Here is a 23251-nt window from a genome sequence, read left to right as displayed (position 1 = left end):
CTTGAAAATGCATGAAGAGAAAATTAATCAAATCACAAAGGAAACAAACTCAAATTATAGTCAAACACTTAAATACTCCTCTCTTAATAAGAGAAAAAGTACATAGAAAATCAGGAAAGATATAAAAGATTTGAACATTATTAACCAAGTTGACCTAGTTGATATTTATAGTACCTTGAATCAAGAATAGCACAATATACATTATCAAAAGCCACATGTCTATATAGGAGAATTCTATAAAATTCACAAAAATCCCTCTTAAAACTCTAAGTTTAAGGATTTCCCCTCACGGCTCGGCAGAAATGAATCTGACTGGTATCCATGAGGACGTGGGTTTGATCCCTGGTCTCACTCAGTGGGTTGAGGATCTGGTGTTGCCCTCAGCCGTGGTATAGGTAGCAGATGCGGCTCAGATCTCAAGTTGCTATGGCTGTGGTGTAGGCCAGCAGCTGCAGCTCCAAATTGACCCCTAGCCTGGGAACCTCCATGTGTAGTGGATGCTGCCCTAAAAATAATAAATAAATAAATAAATAAAATAAAAATAAAAAATTCTTCAGTTTAGTGAAGTTGATACAAGATAAACATACAAAAGTAAGTTATATTTCTATGTCCCTGGAAACTAATGACGCTATCCAAGGAAATCTGAAGATTCAGTGTAATCCCTATCAAAATACCAGTGCCATCTTTCACATCAAGAATAGCCAAAACAATCTTAAGAAAAGACCTGGAAGAATCAGGCTCTTAGACTTCAGACTATAGATACTACAAAGCTACTATCCTCACAGCTATGGTATTGCTGTGCTTGATCTACAGACCCATAGATCAAGTGAACATAACACAGAGAGCCCGGAAATAAACCCATGCATGTAGGATATTAAAATTAAACCTAAAAACAGTATCATTTACAATAGCATCAAAAATATTAATACTTAGGGATAAAACTGACAAGAAATTATTTGTCATCAGGCAAGTAGAGGGAAGAACAAGTGCAAAGGCCCTGAGGCCAAAGCATTGTCAGCCTCGGAGAAGTAACTGGAGCTGAGTGGACAGAGGCTCGAACAGGAGTCAAGAATGCAGGAAGGCACCAATGATGCAGGATCTTGGAGGTCTTGTTGAGGACTTAGTAATTGTTTTCCTTTCTTGTTTAAAAAATTACGTGAATGTGTCCTACAAAAAGACCCAACAATAGCAAAATTAAGTATTACTAGAATATTGTTCATTTATAATATTGTGATGATTTCCACTGTACAACAAAGTGGTCTAGTGTCTTCTTGCAAAAATGGTAACACTTTGTTGATAATTTTCTGCAGATTCTAAGTGTTACATCCACCTGCTCTCTAAGGACTTTATTTTGCATATCCCCACACAATCCAGCTCCACTTCCAACCCCAGCCCAGTAAGGTACATGTGTATACATGCTTTTTTATTTCCTGAGTGGCTCCTGACAGCCACACTGGATGCAGACTCTAAGTGCACTTATTTCTGATAAGCTCCTTCCTGACGCTGCTCACCATACAGAAAGCATCTATTCCCTACAATCTTGATTTGAGACCATATCATGAATCCTAACTGCACTGTTACCGGTTAAGAGACTCTAAACAAGTTACTTAATTTCCCTACATCTCACCTTCATTATGTGTCAAACCAGAGAGTATGAAAAATACCTTTCATTGTTGTCTTGGAGATGAAAACAGGATGAGGCACGGTTTCTGAAGTGAGGTTCAGAATAACATACAACAGATCAACAGTAATGGCTGTGGCTGTTAGGAATACACGTAGAATCTTAGGACTATATGACTTACATTATTTCCAATTTTAATTTGACATTCTTTAACTTTCCTCTAATCCTAAAAAAATTGACTTTGATTTTTATTATTTGTATGGAATGTTCCTTTTTCTCATTTGTTATGTCCTATTTTAATTAAATCCATTAAAACACATGTATATAACATGTTTCGTATTAACAGATTTTGCGTTTTATCTTACTTGGGTGTACTTGTAAGGATAATCCTTTGCAATATACATATTCCAGCATCTCTCTGCATTTACAACAGCTTCATCCCAAGCAAGACTGAAAATATTTTCATTTTCCTAATATGACCTCATACCAGTTCATATAAAGATTTTCCAAGTGATCCAACAAGTCTGCTAAAACTGGCTGTGAATTGTGTTAGCAATGAGGAGACAAAAAAAAAAAAAAAAAAAAAAAAAAAAAACCTTCCAATATTGAAAACATTAAGTTAAGGATATGGGATTTGAGAATTGGGAGTTATTTTGTTTTTATTTTTAATGCAGTTTTAGTCAAGCACATTTTCCATTTGTATGGAAAAGTGAATGACAGTTAAGTTTAGAACAATTAATTTTGCAACTCTTTGTTTACAAACAAGAGACTCTAACCATGCAATCCATGGGTCTTCCATGAGCATGTGCTTTACAGAAAAGACTAAACACACAGGTTGCCTGGCGCCCTCCCCGCCCTTCTGGGTCTGTGGGGAGAGAAGAGCTAGGAAACATGTATTTCTAACCTGTCCCCAGGTAATTCTGCTGCTGCCACTCTAGACCACACTTGGAGAACTACTGCACTGCATCAGTTTTCACAACAACTCATGCATCTTTTCAGCTACCCTCATTTGTGTACCTGGTCATCCAGTCTGGTCAAAGATTTAACTCTTAATTTAAGAATTTTTACCATCTACTGTATGTACGCTGGATGCCATATGAACACTCAGAGCAGCGGGTGTGGGTTGTGAGATGCTTGACATTTCTCTGATGCACTGAGAATACACGGAGAACAAAAAGGCCACATGAAAGCAGCCGTCCAGCCACAGGTGAAAAACATCGTGTGGGGACAAGGCCAAACCACAGTCTTACCAAATCAATCTGGCCAGGGCTCCTTGCTGCACACACACACATCTTCTACTGAGTTAATCCATCTTAAGGGAGCCATCTGGACGTCCTGGGATTTTTTTTTTTTTTTTTTTTTTTTTGCCACACCCTCAGCATGCATAAATTCCAGGGCCATGGAGGGAACCTAAGCTGCTGCATTGACAATGCTGGATCCTTAACCCAAGGAACCACCAGAGAACTCCTGGACCTCCTGGGATTTCACTGCTTCCTGACATAGTGATAGAAGCACAGCTATAAAGTCATGGAGGGGAAATCTGGAAAGGTCAAAATAAGTTGTATTCATTCCCAGGCTGCCTAGTAGGCTTCTCTCAAGAGGGCCTTGGGGAGAATTTGTTTGACTTGAGCATCTGCTTGGAGGTAAAAATGGCCCATTGGCCTGTCCCGGTTTCAAAAAAGCTATGAGACTCGGCAACATTGTGGAGCATATGAGGACTCCGAGGGCAGGGCCAGGGCAGATGGCCCACGGTCGCTCTCCTCCTCCATGACACACCTGTGTCCCCCAGCACACCCGATGGGTTGTGATGCCACCCCACTTCTCCTAACTGGACAGTGATTCATTACTGCCATCAGCCCTCAGGCTTTGTGCTGCAGATGACCTAGGCAACCCACTCAGGGTCTCAGCCCGGATTGTCAGAGGAAGCTGGGGATGCCTGGGCAAAAAATATCATCACAAATACACTAAGAAGAAAAATACAAGCAGAGACATCTAGTTAATACATGGATGATATAAGGACAGGGTAGAACACAGGGCTCTTCAGAAAAATGAGTCACAGGGACCTTGCAGACCTCATTACGGACGAATGCTCTTCAACCTGGGTTTGCTCCTCAGTCAAGCTCTGGGGTCTCAAGGAGCCTCGAGGTAAGTCACCTCACTGCACAATACACCACCCCAAGTCTCAGTGGGCCGAGGGGACCAAAAGCAGCCTTCGTTATTCCCTATGCCCAGGTGTCAGTGGACTGGTGCAGATCTGGGCAAGGACTGCCTGCTGAGCTGACCAGGAGTCTGGAGGCCACCTTGTTGGCTCGAAGTTGGCAGGTGGAGGATGGCCTGGGCTGGGCTGACTGGGCTCTCCTGCATGTTTCCTTCACGGCCCCATCAGGGAACATCCCAAGATGATGCAGATAAGATAGCGCAGAAGTGCAAGTACCTACTGTGCTCAGTCCCATTGTAAAGCCAGTCATCTGAGGCCAGCATCCCTGTGGGAGGGCACTGAGGAGAAGCCTGGATGCAGGACTGGAGAAACAATCTACCACACCTCCTTTTTTTTTTTTTTTTTAAATGTAGAAACTTTGGCAATTACAAAGAGAAAATTTCACATTCACTAGAGGAAAAAAAAAAATCTTGCTGTATTTCATGCCTGCCTTTTTTCCATGATGATATGCAATTTAATTTACCCAACAGCCATCTCATGACTTGTATCCTTCCTTTTCCAGTTATTATACTGCATATATTTTCACAAATTTATTCTTAAGCTCTGTGATTCTTTAAGCCTGTGTAATATTCTGCCATATCAAACATTTTCTAATTACAAAAAACTTGGTTACATACAGTACTGCCTCCTGAAAAACAGTAGATTTAACTGAAAAATTCATGGACCAATTTTTAATTTTTGTTTGTTTTTAGGGCCGCATGTGTGGCATATGGAAGTTCCCAGCCTAGGGGTCTAGCGGAGCTGTGGCCACAGCCACAGCCATTCGAGAACTGAGCTGTTTCTGTGAACTACACCACCGCTCCTGACAACACCAGATCCTTAAGCCACTGAGTGAGGCCAGGGATCGAACTTGGGTCCTCATGGACACTGGCCGGGATCATTACCACTGAGCCACGACGGGAAATCCATGGGCCAATTGTTCTTAGGTTGCTCAATGCCTTTGGCCAAAATGCTTTCCATTAGCAGTCATGACTGTACTGTGCCCTCTGCAACCATGAGTATTTCCTTGTTTTATTAAATACTTGAAATAAAAATAACTGCAACTACCTCAAGGCCAGTCAAGAGTCATGTAGTTAAATCCCCATGAAATCAGCCAACAATGTTAGATAAGCATTAAGTAAATGGCAGTGAAATTATTACTCCTAGTTTAGTAATGTGAATGTATTTGATTATTCATGATGTTTCCTGTCTCATTTTTAATCTTTGTTTTCCTTTTTTTTCTATCTTGTTATTTTCTGGGATCTTGTATTTTATTTCTTTGCCTCCCCTACCAGTTTCTAGTTTTCACTTGCTCTTTTATATTAAAAAATACCAAGTTTAAAGTTCCCTCACGAAATTCTTTTATTTATTTTTTAGTGTTTTATTTTTTCCATTATAGTTGGGTTACAGTGTTCTGTCAATTTTCTACTCTACAGCAAAGTGACAGAGTCACATACACACACACACATATATGTATACACACTTTCTTTTTCTCACATTATCCTCCATCATGCTCTATCACAAGTGACTAGATCCAGTTCCCAGTGCTACAGAGCAGGATCTCATTGCTTATTCATTGCAAATGCAATAGTTGGCATCTATTAACTGCAGATTCCCAGTCCATCCCACTCCCTCCCCCTCAGCAACCACAGGTCTGTTCTCCACATCCATGAGTTCCTAATACACGGCACAAATGAATCTTTTCACAGATAACAACATTCTTTGGAGAACTGCACTGTATGAAACACATGAAATGACCGTTGCCCATGCCCAATGTCCACGTTGCCAGGTTTTCACAAAAAAATACCCAGAAAAACAGTCCGAAAGAGAAACCAGGATCTCATGACAACGATGAGCCTGGCAACAGCCTCACCACTTTTAAATGAGGCCATGTTCTCTCGTTTCCCCTAAGTAACCAAAGAATTTCTCCCTTTCCTTTGATTTCCAAAGGTCAGGCTGCCCAGGCCGAGGAGAAGACAGTCTCCCCCAGGACATGCTCTCAGCTTTCCATACATCGTGCGTTTGCACTGGATCCATCAAGAGATGAGGGCTGCTCCTGGATTGAGAAGAAGAATGACTATTTCCTTCATCAAGAAGTGACACAGGGGTTCCCGTCGTGGTGCAGTGGTTAACGAATCCGACGAGGAACCATGAGGTTGTGGGTTTGGTCCCTGGCCTTGCTCAGTGGGTTAAGGGTCAGGCGTTGCTGTGAGCTGTGGTGTGGGTCGCAGATGTGGCTCGGATCCCGTGTTGCTGTGGCTGTTGGTGTAGGCCGGTGGCTACAGCTCCAATTCAACCCCTAGCCTGGGAACCTCCATATGCCGCAGGAGCGGCCCAAGAAAAGGCAAAAAGACAAAAGACAAAAAAAAAAAAAGAAGTGACCCAGAACGCTACACTTCCTCCATGGGTGCAGATAAACGTCTTCTCTCCTCACTGGGCTTTACTGGTAACAATTAAGTGGATATAAAAATATATCCAGAGGCCTCTGTGTGCATTTCACACTCAAAACACTCATAATTGCTCCCCCAGTGTAATGGCCTAGATGTTAATTTTAGATAGCTGAAATGGCAAGTCATATTTTTTTTAAATCAGAGTCATTTTTAATTAATATCTATTTGTTTTCATTTTGAAGCTCTGCTGAAATAGTTGATAATGGAGGTTGAAAGCACAGGCCACTTCAATAGTCCCATAAATTTTTATGGGCTGTCAATTCTTTGTAGCATGTTTACAATCTTTTTTTTATTAAAAAATCTTTGTGAAATTTACATCAGGTTTTTTTGTGAAGCCCTTCTTCCAGGCTGCACAACGCCCACCTCTTCACTGGGCCCTCATGGGGGCAAGGGTCCAGAACGCTCTCTAGACCCTCTTTGATGAGGGTGCTAATCCCCTTCTCTAGGTCTCCATCCTTGAGACCTTGTCACCTCCTAAAAGCCCAACCTTCTCATACCACCACCTTGGGGACTAAGTTTCAACATAGCGATTTTGGCACAGAATAAACCACCACCACCATCGCAAACATCTAACAGAGAACTAAATTCTCAAAAGTAACTCCATCACTATAGAAAATCTCTTATTTTTTACATTATTAAGAGACAATACTTTTATCTGTTTATATATATATATATATTTTTTTTTTCTTTTTTAAGGCCACGTCTGTGGCATATGGAAGTTCCCAGGCTAGGGGTTGAGTTGGAGCTGCAGCTGCCAGCTTACACCACAGCCACAGCGGCACCAGATCAGAGCTGTGTCTGTGGCCTATGCCACAGCTCGCTGCAACACGGGATCCTTTAACTCACTGATCCAGGCCAGAGATCAAGCCTGCATCTTCATAGATAGCAGTGGGGTTCTTAACCCCGAGCCACAACGGGAACTCCTCTGTAATGTTTATCATTATCTAACATTAATGCCTCCCCGAGAAATTTGCCGTTTCTTTTAATTAAATGATTAAATAGATCATGTTTTTCTGAGTTACCCATATTTATAAACATCGTCAAGAATTACTTTGCTGAGTCTTCTTCCTTTCTAGACGATGAGAAATTCTAAAACTGGCTAGTTCATACCACACCATATACATCCAGATATAAAGGCTGTGCTAAAATCTGAATGACATAAAAAATCTGCTTCTAGTTCTTTTGATTGTAAAAATGGCCCACATTAGGAATGCTAAAAATATCAGACAGTTAGGTGGCACTGAAAAATTGGCATAAAAGATATTCTTTGACAAAAACATAAGCAAAGGAGTGCTGTGACTGAAAACAAAACCACCACCAAAGAACCAACAATGTTCGAATGACCCTCTTGTGCCAGGAAAAATATGTACACCTACGTGACCATCAAGCGACAGATGAAAAGAAATGCTAAACATGGTTCACAGGTGGTGGAGACAGGAAATGAAGAATTCAGAATTCGATATTTAGCAATCAAAGTATCACTGTATCAATTTTTTTTTTTTTTTTTTTTTTAGCAAAACAGTATCTTCAAAAGAAATCTTCCACTGCCATCAGTTGACATGCCCTGATGGATTGTGCGAAGAGGGAGTGATGGCTGCAAGAACTGCAATTATCCATACCAGACTTCCCCCATATCATTCTAAGGTTGCCCCCAAAATAAGTCCACTTTTTAAACAGTGTTATGTATGATAAAGATAATAAATGGAGTCATTAGCACTGACTATTCGCCACAAAAGACACGGAGGAAAAAAGACAAGGTGGGAAAAATCACCCTTCAGGTCCTTCCACATCTATTTCCATCTTCTCTCTATTCTCCCTCCACTCCAATCTACAGGGATGCTTACAGGCTGCCCATGTCCACCTATACACCTGCCGATTCCACAAGCTGGGTATTTATGGAGGAGACAGCTTTCAATTCCGTAAGGCTTACTGCACAGCTACCTGGCAGATAATATATTCTATACCATGGAAGGAAAATATAAGAACCAGATGCCACATAATCACTCCTTTGGACCCAAGGCAAATTCCACTCCTTTTTACTGCCCTCTATCTCCTCCCTAGGAGAGAAAAGTATTTTCTAGTAACACCTATTATTTACTGACAATGTACTATGAACTCTCATACATGGTTGGTGGACGTGCCAAGTGCTACCATCACCTCGGGGAAACTATTAGGCAGTATCTACTCAAGCAGAAGGTAGGCATAACCTCTGACCCAGAAATTTCACTCTTAGCGTTTGAGTGTGGATCTACGTGTGTGTGGGTCTGCCTGCAGAAGAAATGTGTGAATACAGTCCTAAGAGACCTATCCAAGAAGGTTGTTATATGCATTTATCCTAACAGTTCTTACCCTCCAAAAAGATGCAAAATGTCCATGGACAATTGCATGGGTAACCACCCTTCAGCTATGAGAACAGGCCAACTACAACGACTTCTCGTAACAACGAACAATCATACAAATGTAACTCTGAATGAAGGAAGCCAGATGCCCACTCCGCCCCCCAAATAGGGCAAAATCGATCAGTGACATTAGAAGTCAAGATACCAGTTACCCAGTCTCTACACTGAAAGAGAGAGTATTTCTAGTGCCCTAGCAATGGTTTGTTTCTTCATGTGACAGTTGATGCCACAACACACTGCACTATACTTTGATGACTCCTGCACTTTTCTGTATGCACACTATACTTCAGTAACATGTTCCCCCAAAGTGAAGTCAATTCACCACATTAACACAACAATGGAGAGAATAAAATATTCACATCGATGCAGAAAAAGCAATCCATTAAATTCAGCCTTCATTAATGAAAACTTTCTTAGCAAACTTGCAATAAAAGGGAACTTCATGAATCTGATGGAGCGTATCTGTAAGAATCTTCCCACAAACCTCGCATTTCATTGTGAAATATTGAAAGCTTTCCCTTGAGATCAGAAATAAAATGAGGATGCCTGCCATCACCAATTCCCTCTGACATTTTACTGGAAGGCCTGTGTAATGCAATAAGGCAAGCCTAGGAAATGAAGAAATAAAACTGCCATTATTCACAGATGACTGGTGCACATAGAAAATCCAAATGAATACAGAGATAAGCTATTATAATTAACATGTGAGTTTAGCAGTTATTGGATATAAGGGAAATAGAGCAAAATTCAATTTATAGATATATATAAAAATAGGAAATAAAACACATAAAAACAAAATACATCAAAACTAGGCATTGATCCACCAAAAAGCCACTCAAGACCTCTACACAGAATGTTTCAAAGACTATTTGAAGAAATTGGAAAGTACTTAAGAAATACTCTGCTACAAGATTAACAGGACTTTCTAAGTAGTGAATCTTGAGGCCAGGTTCTTATTTTAACGGTGTTGATCGATGCAATTTTGGGCTTTTCCCTAATGTCAATGAAAAGTAGAATGATTCACTTAGATGTAGTCCTTAGAGTAAATCAAATATTGTTGACTTTCTTCCACTTTAGTCACCAAAAGACTTTCGGCTTCTTACAACATGCTGAACTTTCCATTTCAAGAAGGAATAAAAGAGAGAATGCCATAATTAAAACTATTCAAAACACTGGCTATCAGACTCCAAGTGATTTTGAGAATTTCAGTAAGATTTGTGTCCAAGCATCTCTGGGGCACCTGAAGGGACGGGGACTCATCTGGCCAGCCCTCTGGCTGGGCAGGAACATCCATCCCTCATTTACGGAGGCTCTTGATCAACCCTGTTCCCATGAACTTGATCTTTCAATCACGTGTCTATTCAACACATGTTGTATGTCCTTTTCTGGAACAGGCACTGTGTTAGCAACTAATGTTACAATTGAGAATGTGGTTTTCGAGATTCAGACCCCTTCTCTCTGTCCCTCCCTTTCAACTTAGTTCTTTTCCCCTCTCAGATATATTTCACTTACCACAAAAGACTCTCATCACAGAGCGTTGTCAGTTAGTCACCAACAATCTTCACGAGCTTCTGTATTTTACTTCCAGATCAAATAAGATACTCAAATTTAGATTTTTAAAGAACTATCAAAGACATGAAGAGACTCATACTTAAAAAAAAAAAGGAAAACTGTGATAGAGTGGGTACTTTTTCACTTTTGTAGATTATTGGGTTACCATGATGGCATCATACATTATCAATAGTTACTGTATTAGGTCTTATACATAGAAGTTTTCCAAGATGAAATTTTCTGAACATTTAACACTACTGATTATCAAAAGGTAATTTAATGAGATCTGTGGTTTTTTTTTTTTTTTTTAATTTCAAAACAGTGAATTTCAAAGCATTACTAACCAATGAATGGGGGACCTCCCCTATACCACGTTTCAGGTGATGTTATTAAATAATTAATTTTTTTTGAAATCTATCTTCCTCTATGTATTACTATTCCTCTATATAGAAGATAATGCTTTTGACACATAGTTTAAAATAGTTTTCAGCCTCCCTAAAGTTTACTTCTGTTTCCTGTACTTTAGATAAAGCTTTCCCCCAGTTTTGTTTGTTGCTATCATGGCCATTTTTATGTCTATATGGCTATTTTGTAGAGATGCTATCACCACGAAGGTTATTAATTTTTTCCGTAAAACTATCTGTCCATGTTTTTGCTGCCCTTTCTTTTTTTTTTTACTATGTTTAGTGCATACTGAAATTATTTATTCTAAAGCAAAAAAAACCCACATAATTTAATTCCTCATTTATGGGATATGAGATGAAAGTGGATAATATTAAAGCATACTATGACAGATCATAATTGTTTAACTTGAAAATTCAGAATGTACGCATGTTTTAAGATTCTGAGTTGGATAGATGGTAACACTTCACTGTCCCAAAATAAGCTTTGGAATATGGACTTAAAGTCATCAAGGGTACTGGTGACTTGAGAAACCTGCTGATATTTATCCCTTTACCATATTCCTAATGAAAAATTTACCATCTGCTTCAATGGTCCCCAACAATGCCTTCGATGGTCCCCCTCCATATTTGAAGATGTGCTTAATTTTTTTTAATTGAGTTCTAAAATTGTTAATTAAAAGAGGAAGGAATTTAGCCAATGAGAAGAAACCTTAAAACAAGCAACTAAGTGTACAACCATTTGCATAACTTGTGAATAACTGGGGCAAAGAAGGCAGGCATGGTACAATGTGCATGTGCTAAAGGACCAGCCCTGGTCAGAGAAGTGACCTGCGGAGGTGTGACTGACCTGGGATCTCCCAGTGATGTGGAGATAAAAACACACAAGTGAAAGGCATTCCTGGGATAAGGAATGGTTTCTTCAAAAGCCCTTTGTCAAAATAAGCACTCTATGAGTAATATACTGAAACGATTCTAGTCTGAAACAATTCCAGTCTGCTTGAAGATGAGAGAGCAGAAAGGAAGTCCAATGTAAGAATACAGGTAGACGGAGGGTCCACATACTGACTGTTCTAGGGGTTGTGGCCATGTTTTACTCCTTCTGAGACCAATAGGAATCACACGAGTGTTTCAGTCAGGTAGTGGATGTGACCACTGACTGCACCAAATCCTGATTCAAACAAAAAAATCTATGAGGAAAAATATGAGGCAACTGGGGAAGTTTTAAATACTTATTGAATACTTGACATGATTAAGAAATTATTATTTCACTTGTGACAATGCAAGCACTGTATGATTTTTTAAGATTTCCTATCTTTTATGGATATATAGAAGTATTTAGAAATAAATTATTAACCTGAACATTTTCAAAGGCATCCAGAAGGCAGTGTGTGGGGTAGAGAGAAATGAATTAATAATCATTAAACCCAGACTAGGACACTTACAGAAATAAAGGGAAGCCAAAGAGATGAAAAGCAATACAGAGTTAAGAGGGGCAGAAATGGATGACAGAGAGCATATAGAAGCTACAGGGACATGGAAGCATGGAGGCTGCCATGGGCAGTGGTGCCATTCACTGTGACAGCAAACATTCAAAGACCAGGTTTTTACGGTGGGTTTAAGAAAAGGGTGGGGCCCAAGAGCACCTTCACAGTTTAGAGAAGTTGTGAAGGTGAAATATCCTTCAGACATCAAAGAGAAGATACTGAACAAATATTTGGATATACAGAGTTCCTGCTGTAGTACAGTGGGTTTAGGATCTGAATGCAGTGGCTCAGGGTCGCTGGGGAGATGTGGGTTCAATTCTTGGCTGGGCACAGTGGGTTAAGTGCTGCTGCGGTCCAGGTCACAGCGACAGGCTGAATTCAGTCCCTAGCCTGGGAACTTCTGTATGCTGCAAATGGTCAAAAAGCTAAAAAAAAAAAAAAAGTTGTCTATGTGTATCTCTCGTAGACAGGTTGTGAGAGAGTCCTGGGGCCACAATAATGAAGGGAGGAGCCAGGGGAAATTCAGAGAAACATCCTTCAGTTAAATGATCCATGGCAGTGGGATGGGGGAAACAAGAAGTAAATTTGCAAGTAACAGAGAAATATCATTTAATCCAGTCATCTTATCTTTTCCACGAAACCTTCTCAAGTTTCTGGAAAGGACTACCACCTGACTTGGATTTCAAATGGGATCTTTCTCTGATGGTTTCCATGATTATGAAAATCAGCAAAGAGCCAACTAGAAAACAGCTACCGAAAATTTAAAGTTTTTATATAAATATGCAAAATTGTTCTCCTAAAACCTTTCCCTGATACAATGCATATCCAATCATTTTTGAGACACAGCAACCTAGAATAGAAAAGGCAAAAGTATGTAAGAGTAAAATTAAGCTCACTGTGTGTTGAAAGTTTATGCTTGTCAACAAAATTTTGAAATTGGTATTTCACTCAAAGGTCACAACCATGTTTCTGATAAATAAATCAACGTTATTTTTATTTTGCAGATGAAGAAATCTAGACATAAGATTTTTCAACGTTGGTTTATTAAGGTCATATTTCCAATTAGGCAACAAGCCAGAATCCGTAGGAAGAACCTTGCTTGTGCCTCATTTGGCTCTTTTTCTAAGACAATGAATTCACAGAGTACATCTGCAGTGGGTTCAACAGTGACCCCCTCAAAATTCATTTCTACTCAGAACATCTGAATGCGACCTTTATTCGGAAGTAGGGTCTTTGCAGATTTAATTAAAGATTCACCCTGAATTAGGGTGGCTTCTAAATCCAATCAAGCATCCTTTGAAGAGAGAAGACTCACAGAGGCCAGGGAAGAATGGCTAAGATCAAGGCAGAGATGCAGTTATTGTGTCCACCAGCCAGGACACACCAAGGGTTTGCTACAGTGCTACAGCCACCACGAGCACAGGAAGAGACTGCAACAGGAGCCCCCAGAGGACGCCCACCCTGCCAACACCTTGACTTCACATTTCTAGCCTCCAGAACCATAAATGAAGGCATTTCTGTTGCTTTAAACCACCCAGCTTGTGGTACTTTATCACAGAAGCCCTAGGCAGCCAGTCCACCATCACTTAGAGAAAAGAATCTTTATTTACTAATTAAACCTATTTTCTCCACGAAGCCAAAGGCCTTTTGATTCCAATGTCTCCTAAAATACGTAGAGTTTTCCATGGTGCATCTGGAATTTTGAAAAACCAGAAGCACTGACAGTGTTTGAATAATCCACTTCTGTCCATCTGCAGTTGCCAAAGAAATTAAAACCACCTGTAATGTAAGCTCAAGTACAGAGGTTCCTTATAAATTTCTCCACAGATCTCAAGTTATCTTCTTAAATTTTTATTCAAACATTCTTCCATTTAAAATAATTACTGAATTACCATCTCACTGAGGGGGGAAAATCATGTTTGCATGCATTTAGTCGATTACCTGGTAGATCCAACAACTGAACCACCACTCACTGCCTTTTTATCAAATTCCAGAAGTGATTTATATTGTTTCACTTTTGTCTAATTTTTTTCTGAATCTGACATAAAAAACCAGGAAGAGAAACTTTTGCAGGACTAAGTAAGAGAAAAAAACAATACTTATTTGAAGTGTTTAGCTATTTTGAATGCAGTACAACTTCAATCAAAGCACATGACCTCCTAAATGTTTTCTTTTTCAGAAAGAGCTTGTCTATCTTATCAGTTATCACACTGTATAGAACACAATGTTTTCCTGGCAATCTTCCCATCTTTTTACTGCCCCTCTCCAATTTCACCCATCTTGTTTTTATTTAAAATTGTATCAAGATTACTTTCTCATCAAATTCATTGTTAGCAAAAATCTAGGACCTAGCTCTCTGGAGAAATACATATACTGGATTATGATCCCAGCTTTAGTACTTAGAATTAGCTCTAATTAAGGAACATCTAATTTAAAAAAAAAAACAAAACACATCATAAAGCTTTTTTTCTCTAATTCCTGCCTTTAAGTTTCTGCCAAACGCAGGTGATGGTGGCTGACTCCCTCCCTATAGTAAAGTCTGAATAAACAGCGTCTGCTTGTTCTCATTTGGGTGGTCTTCACGGGTTCCACAGAGGGGTGAGAAATATGTTTCTGCTGGATTGTCACTTGAGAAGGAGATTTCAATACGACTATTTCCCTATCAAAAACACAGCTTCGGCTATTGCTGTTTTCAGTGGCTGATTCTTCTCAGTAACTTGAGCCTATGCAACCAACTGTCCTGTTTTCCGATCTGTAATCATAATCCAATTTTATGAATATCTGTACAGAGCATTCTGGAAAAGCCATGCTCAATAAGCCGTCACCATGTTTGACTGCCTAGCTGTGTAAGAAAATACTCATACTAGTATTTTAATAGGTATTGATTTTACAAGAACTTAGACATTTTATTTTTATTTATTTGTCCTTTTGCCTTTTCTAGGGCTGCTTCTGCGGCATATGGAGGTTCCCAGGCCAGAGGTCCAATCAGAGCTGTAGCCACTGGCCTACACCACAGCCACAGCAATGCAGGATCCAAGCCGTGTCTGCAACCTCCACCACAGCTCATGGCACCAGATCCTTAACCCACTGAGCAAGGCCAGGGCTGGAACCCACAATCTCCTGGTTCCTAGTCGGATTCATTAACCACTGAGCCACGTCGGGAACTCCAAGAACTTAGACATTTTAAATAAAAAAAAAAGTGATGACAAAGCATGTTTATTTTTAGTCACTGAGTGATGAATGAAACAGATCCTGGGGCACATGTGGTCCTGAAGCATATTAATAAGAGAACATTAAAGCTAATATGTGTGGTGTGAGCTATACAAATATTTGGATCTCAGATTACTCCAGCCTCTCTATTTCTATAATCCCTGTAGCATGTAGCATATAACGAAATCCTTGTTTGTCATCAACGAAGTTTCCGGGAAGACAGGGCACCACCGCCGACTCTGTTCCCCCACCACTGATTGCCCAAGCGGGGTCCCTGCTCCCACCCTCACCAGGTGCCACCTCCAAAATGCACCACTTAATAGCAAAGCATTTCTAAAAACAAGACCACTCGTCAGTCAAGAGCAGTCTTACGTCTTTAAATTCCCAGCTGAGTGCCCAGGATCTAATGACTGATTGACTTGATATGCAACAGGAGGTATGGAACCACAGTGGACTTGAGTTAAAAGATGTCATTTAAAATGCTGAGTATGAGACCTTCAGCCCTGCGATGCTGGGAGAGTAGTTTTACCTGAGCATAGGTTTCCTCACTCCAACAAGTGAATTCTACTATCTAGTTGGAAGAGAGAGCCCGTGGTTGTAACAACAACTCAACCAGGAGAAGCTTCAACCAGGTGGAAGAGATTCCCCGTGTGCCTAGCAGTCTGCTCAGGAGCCATCCAAGCCCTATGTGGCAGCTCCGCAGGGCTGCGAACTCCGGCTTCTTCCTCCTTCCTCCCATCACTGTTGAGGCAGCCACATCTGCAGGGTGAAAGAAGGCCCTTAACCACACAGGCTGGGCTCATGTTCCAGCTGACAGAGTGGTCAGACCAGCCCATAAGAGCAAGTTTTCAGAAATGATAGGAGCCAGTTGTTAAACATGGCCTTGGTTAAAAATTCAACTACAGGGAGTTCCCTGTGTGGCTCAGTGGTAATGAACCCAACTAGTATTCCTGAGGTTGCAGGTTCAATCCCTAGCCTCGGTCAATGGGTTAAGGATCTGGCATTGACATGAGCTGTGCTATAGGTCACAGACACCGCTTGGATCCCACATTGCTGAGGTGGTGGCACAGGCCAACAGCTGTACCTCCACTTGGACCCCCTAGCCTAGGAATTTCCACATGCCGTGAGTGTGGCCCTAAATTAATAAAATAAATTACATTACAAAAATTCACAAATCGTATTAAAAACAAGGGTAGCAAATGTTCAAAACTCAACCCTTCCTAATCTCAGGACTACATTTCACTATTATTCCTGCTTTTCTGGTTGTTTACCCCCCTGTCTCCATAGAGCAACATCACAACACTATATGCCCTGCAGGCCTTTTCTGACAGTGAAAAGTCTTCTTGTTGGAGCTTGAAATTAACCATGGTCGGTGTGTTTACACCACGGAAATTGGCAGATGCTGCAGTTCAGGCCTTAATTTACTGTTCTGCTTATTGCCTAAGACCAGGAGCTAGCGAACTACCCAGAACCTCTTTTGCTTCAGTCCTTAAACCAAGAAGGGTTTTATTTTTTACATTAAAAAAAAAATGATGATTACAAAGATGAAAGAAAAAGAGGGAGGGAGATAGCAAAAGCATGAAAGCAAGCAAAAAACGGAAACATGCGACAGAAGCAGACTGTTTGTGGCTGCACAGCCATAAATATTTACCAGCAGGCCCTTTGCAAGACATGTTTCTGACACTGATGCAGACAATATTAATAATGCAAATGAAAGTGAGGAGCCTTTTTGCTGGCTGTGCCCTCAGGGTTGGAAGCAGCCTCCTTCCTGGTCAAGTGATCCTGGAGCTTCAAAGCCAGGGAGGAGACGGTGCCTTGCATAGAACCCCTCTCAGCCTTTGCATTTTTCACCAGGAGCACCCAGGGCCTTCCAAGAGCTCACAGGAATAGCTCAGGGGATACTCAACCTCCCTGGAAGTCAGCTGTGCTACATCCCACACTCAACCAGCACTTGGCAGCATGTCTGCGTCTATAGCTACAGGCCCCACCCCCAATCAGCTTGCATTCCACCTGGACTGGGATCGCTGGCTCATCCTAGAATTCTTCATACAAGAGGAACCTCATGTTTGCACCACATCTACCTCTTTACATTTTTTTAAATTTGTCTTTTTTTTTTTTTTTGGCTTTTAGGGCCACACACACGGCATATGGGGGTTCTGAGGCTAGAGGCCCAATGGGAGCTGCAGCTGCCAGCCTACACCAGAGCCACAGCAATGTGGGATCTGAGCCGTGGCTGTGACCTACACTCCAGCTCACGGCAACATGTGATCCTTAACCCACTTAGCAGGGCCACGGATCAAACCTGAATCCTCAGGGATGCGAGTCAGGCTTGCTAACCACTGAGCCATGACGGGAACCCCCCACCTCTTTATTATTTTTGAGAATTTAATGAGATCCTGACTGCATAAAAGCACTTTATTACAATATAAAACCCACAGTGTTAAAAAGTGCTCTGTAAAAAATTATAACTTTATTCTTCCTTCCTCTATCCTTCCTTAAATCCATGTATCTGAACATCTGATAAGAGACTGAGGCTCCTTCACAGTTGCTAGTTCAGAACCCCGGGTGGAGATGCAACTCTGACCTGTTCTGGTTTTGCGATGTCCTCCAAGTTTCCCTGAAGAGCTTCTCAAGCCCAAACATAGGCTGGGGGCTGAAAACATGCGTAAGACAGGACCCCTGCCTGACCTGTCTACCAGCGTCCCTGCTTACTGACTCATCTATCCTTTGGTAATGAGAATTCAAGATTTCCAATCCTTCCTTCCCTGTCCCTCTCTCTCTCCTCCCTCTTTCTCTCCTTCTAGTCTTTCACTAAGCAAAGTGTGTAAAAAACAAAGCCATCTACAGCTCAACAAGTTAGCTTGCATTTCTACGCAGCTCCCAGACACTGCTGCCTGTCAGTTTCTAAAATTCATCTTTATAACGTGCATCTCTGCTGCCCCATATCCATTCAAAAGCTACTCCTAAATTTTGTAAGGAAACGAGGAAGCAAATGAAACAGATTCTCGCTCCCAGCGGAGCCCAGCCTTCCAGCGAGATGCTTTTATGCGCCCAGGAACACGAGAATCTCTGAGGCATCTTTCAACAGAAAAGAGGTGTAACATTTGATTTGAGCTTCTTTTCAACCAAAAGCAACATTTTCGGTATTGATAGTTAACAAGAACTTACTTCAGGTGCAGAAACAAAGCAAACACCGATCGGCTGCACTTCTCACAAGTTCTGCAGAAACCCTGGGAAGCCACGCGCACACACACACACGACACAGAAACAAAGCTTGGAACTGCCATTCAGTGCCTGGAATGTCATCTCCACTCTCTTTTTAATAAAGACAAAGACAATGCCCCAGCCCTCGAAAAAATAAGACACAGGCCCCAAATACAGGAACTTATCCTAAACCCCATGTCACCAAACCCAGACAGTGGCAGCTCTCCCAGAAGTGGAACCTTAAATCAGTCCACCAGAAACCCCCGATGGCCCTGCCACCTCTCCTGGAAAGTTACTCTGCAATAACCATGGCTTTTCCACCAATAAAACGCCATTGTTCCCGCTCCCTTCTGCCTGCCAAAGCCCTTCATTTTGTACAGCTTCTCGGAGTTTCTCTCCCCCAGTATACTGGATGCTGCCTGATTCCAACCCACTTCTGCTCTTAGACGTTTTAATACGTGCTGGTTTATCTTTAACAGCTCTGGTGTCAGCAAGAGAACGGGAGGAGACCCCCTCCCCCAAGAGCCCGAACAACCAGGAAAGGTACCTGCCGGGTCCCTCGTCCTCACTGCTCTCCTGCTGCCTCTGGAGGTACCTGACTGATGCTCTCAGTCCTGGGTCCTGGATGCGCAGCTGTTGCCTTAGGAGCTTTTCCTGCCTGTGCGCATTGCTTTTTCTGGCCTGACTCTAGAAACCTGCCAACGTGGGACGTCTGACGTCTGACGTCTGACGTCCTAAGGATCCGGTCTGGCATCAGAGTGGATCTGACTTCAGCTAGAGAAGAGCCCCTGTGAGGGCTCAGGTGAGTCCAATGTTGTTTTAAGCCTGAAAGAGCAGATTAAACTTATCAAAGGTAATTTTGAGTTAGAGTGGCCATAGGGAACTTTTCGACCTAGAGTAGGTATGAGCTACTTACACATTGTTCTCTGACCATGGTTCCTGGCACTGGGCTCCTAAAACTCTTATAAATTCCTATGTGGTAAGAATAGTACGAACCCTTGTTCTAAGACCTATCTTTGACCCGGTCCCTAACACAGAACTCCTAAACCCTTGTAAAGTTAAGTAATAGGAACACCAGGAGCATCTTTCTGTCTAGCGAGGCAGTGTTAGGTGGACTCCCAGATGGGGCTGATCACCAGAAAGACCAAGCCAGGATTAATAGCTTGGGATTCTCAGCCATCAGAGAGGGTCTAGAAACAGAGTCCCTAATGGATCATGCCCTTATGTGAAAAAGCCACCATAAATCATAATAGGAGGGGCCCCACAGAATTTCCAGGTGGTGGAACCATCTACACCTGCAGGGTGATGCACCCCAACTCCAGGGGAACAGAAGATTCCGCACTTGGGACCCTCACAGACCTTGCTCTGTGCTATCTCTTCAGAGAGCTGTTCTATATTCTTTATCATCTCCTTCGATAAATTGATAAACATAAGCAAATATTTCCCTGGGTGTATGACCTGCTCTAGCCAGTTAATCTCATCAAACTCAAGGAGGGGGTTGTAGGAACCCCCGATGTACAGGCAGTTGGTCATGAGCACAGGTGCCGCTGGCATCTGAAGAGTGCAGCGGGTGCAGCGTGGGGAACAGTCTTATGGGACGGAGCCCTTAACTTCGGGGATCTGACACTCTCTCTGCATGCGTAGTGTCACTTATAAATGGCAGGACACTCAGCTGCTATCTCAGACAGCTTCTCAGTGTGGGGGAGAGTGTCCACAGCTTTGGTGACCAGAAGTTTTAGAAGGAAAGTGCTCTTTAGAGACTCCCAGGGGAGAAACACATGGCAGGAAAGAACTGGATTTTTCCCCAAACGGGGATAGGAAAACTGGGTTTTTTCCTAAGCAATAAGCTTATCCATCTCGGACATGCCCTAGAGAAAAAGGGATCTTGGCCAAGCACTCATCATAAAGGGTGGAGGGGAGGACTTCCCGTGTGGCTCACAACATAAAGGGTGGAGGGGAAATTAGTTTTTCTCCTTTACAGTTTCTGAGGACCAGGAGAGACCCCCTGGGCCCACCTACCCATTCCAGGGCCTGGAGAAGGGATCCTGGGAAAACTGGCAGAAGCTGGGAAAAGGGTGGAAATTCTTACCAAAGTCATCTGTCTCAGATCTCTGTCTGTGGTGCCTGGCTGAGAGAGAAAGATGAAATGCCATGTTGTCTTTTAATGTGCAGATTTAGGCTCTCGTGAACTTGGTTTTGGGTACCCACTGGTTGGTGAATCTTTCCTCACCTATTCTTGTCTGTCCTGTGTGCTGAGAACTTAGCCTGGCTGCCATCAGGTTAGGGCCCCAAGCTGTGGCCAGATGGAAATGTAGGCTGCCCTTCGTTGGCGGCTAGGGTTCTGCCAACTTTTGCCAGCTCTCATGGGAATGTCTATATCTTTCTTCCAGTTGGCCATCTCTGAGAGAGGCTGTGGATGTTGGGGTGGCAGGGTCCCTCTTTGGGGACATCTCTTGTATCAATACTTGTTTAATATGGCCAGTATGGGACCGGGACCTGACAAGATATTTGTAAGTAGGTTTTTCTAAGTAGTTCTGTGGTCAGAATGGGCCAAATTGGAAGCTGATATTCAGGGCTCATTAGGAACTTTTCAGGAGTTCTCCCCGCTCAGCTACAATGAAATGTACTCAGAAGGAAGGAAAAACAAAAATGAAGCCTTTCTGGAAGGATGTATTAAAACATCCCAAAGACATATAGCTCTAAATCTGAAACAGGAATATTCTGATTTCTATTTTCATTGAGGATCTTCTCCCTCATATAAAGAAGCAAATTGAAAAAAATAATGTAGTGGAATGGATGGGTCAACCTTCACAGCATTCAGTTGGGTCCCAATTCACTGAGAAATTTAAAACAATTGTATTTGCCTTACAGTTCTAGCCTTTACAAGATCAAAATGTGGTCCAGAAATAATTCAAAGCCCACCTACCCTTTTCCAAGCCCAAAGCTTCCCCTAGTCAGCTCAAAAGGCTTGCAGATACTATAAAAAAATTGGATTTAAGAAACAAAAGGGAGTTCCCGTCGTGGCGCAGTGGTTAACGAATCCGACTAGGAACCATGAGGTTGCGGGTTCGGTCCCTGCCCTTGCTCAGTGGGTTAAGGATCCGGTGTTGCCGTGAGCTGTGGTGTAGGTCGCAGACGCGGCTCGGATCCCGCGTTGCTGTGGCTCTGGTGTAGGCCGGGTGTAGCCTGGGAACCTCCAAGTGCCGCGGGAGCGGCCCAAGAAATAGCAACAACAACAAAAGACAAAAAAAAAAAAAAAGAAACAAAAGCCTTTCATGGTAGAACTTGCATTCTTTCTCTGTCCTTTTGGAGATATATTTGACAAGGTTTTCCCTGGGAGCCAAGATAATTCTTATCAAAAAGAAAACAATATAAAGAAAGGCTATTTTGAAAACTAGGTCTGTAAGAAAATCTTAAAAGTCTCTTCCACAAATGTTAGTAAAATTCTCTAACCATTTTGGGCAGGTAACCTTAACGTATTCCATGGTCTAGAAACACACATTGAATCCAGTTGCTCTTTCATAAACTAGTGAGTTTTGCGTTAGTGTACCTATCGTGTGGCTAAATTTTAAAGGAAAGGGGTAAGATCTCTGACTGCATCTCTCTGTATGTTTGTGTATGTCTAGGGGCATATGCTATACATGTGTGATTTTTTTCTGCCTTCAGATAATACTGCCAAAATTAATTTGCAAAGGGGCTCTATTTAATTGGTTTAAAGATAAATGAGTGATTACGTAAGTATACTCTCAGAAATACAGAAATTAACCCAAATTTTTTATAAGTTTCATGGTGTAGGATAAGCTTTGGTAAGTAAAAGCTAGTTTAAGTTTGTTGGTTTAATTAAAACAAGCATGTCTTTAGCGTTATCCGTATTAAAGATAATACTTTTATTCTGCCTAGGCTCACTGCAAGTGAAGTTAAGCTCATGGTTTCTCTGTTACAGAGTCTGTCCGCACAAAAAAAAGATGCTGGTTAGCTGTTTAATATTTCATGAAATTTTCATAACTATTCTAAACATAATTGTTGAGAACAAGTAAATTAAATAGATGTAAATAAGGTAAAAGTTTATAAATGAACTTTTCATTAATAATTATGCTTTATGGTATGTCTACTTAAAAATGGTTTCTGGGAGTTCCCACTGTGTTGCAGGGGGTTAAGGACCCGGTGATGTATCTGCAGGGGCTTGGGTTGCTGTTGAGGGGCAAGTTTGATCCCTGGCCCAGCATAGTGGGTTAAGGATCTGGCATTGCCACAGCTGCAACCTATTCCATAGCTGGCCCGGATTCAATCCCTGGCCCAGGGGAACTTCCATGTGCTTTGGGTGTGGACAAAAAAACAAAAAAAGTTTCCATAATTTTTTAGGTAACTTTCAACTATAAAGTTCTACTGAGATAGTTAAGTTATGGGTATTCATTGACTATGTAGGTCATTTCCAAATAAGATAAATTACTGAAACATTAATTACCGAACACACATCCATTTTTGGCTTCCTTTTACAGAGGAACTAAAGATATTTGGGTCTCTCTTACTAAACATGTCTTATGCCACATGGAAAATTTTACTATCAGGAAAACTACACTTCTAGAAACTATTAAAATGTATTTATAAACTTACCAATCCAAGAACGCTAGTGTACCAGACAATCCACAGTGAAACTTCTTAGTTTTTCACTCAGAATTAAGGATTCTAAGGGTTAAGAATTCTAGCTAACGGTTGTGTTTTGTTTGTTTT

At 41.6% G+C, this 23251-nt stretch overlaps 1 long non-coding RNA gene across 1 annotated transcript in view; it reads right to left on the bottom strand.

Annotated features, from left to right (window-relative positions):
- The window catches only part of LOC110261267, a 213980-nt gene extending 192385 nt beyond the window's left edge, over positions 1–21595 (bottom strand). Inside the window, exon 1 of the long non-coding RNA XR_002345303.1 lies at positions 19068–21595. This is a non-coding gene — a long non-coding RNA (uncharacterized LOC110261267). The remainder of the gene's footprint in view (positions 1–19067) is intronic.

Source organism: Sus scrofa, chromosome 6, assembly GCF_000003025.6.
Source record: "Sus scrofa isolate TJ Tabasco breed Duroc chromosome 6, Sscrofa11.1, whole genome shotgun sequence".
Lineage (NCBI taxonomy): Eukaryota > Metazoa > Chordata > Mammalia > Artiodactyla > Suidae > Sus > Sus scrofa.
The sequence above is the reverse complement of the archived record's forward strand: the minus strand, read 5'-3'. Positions and strand labels throughout refer to the sequence as shown.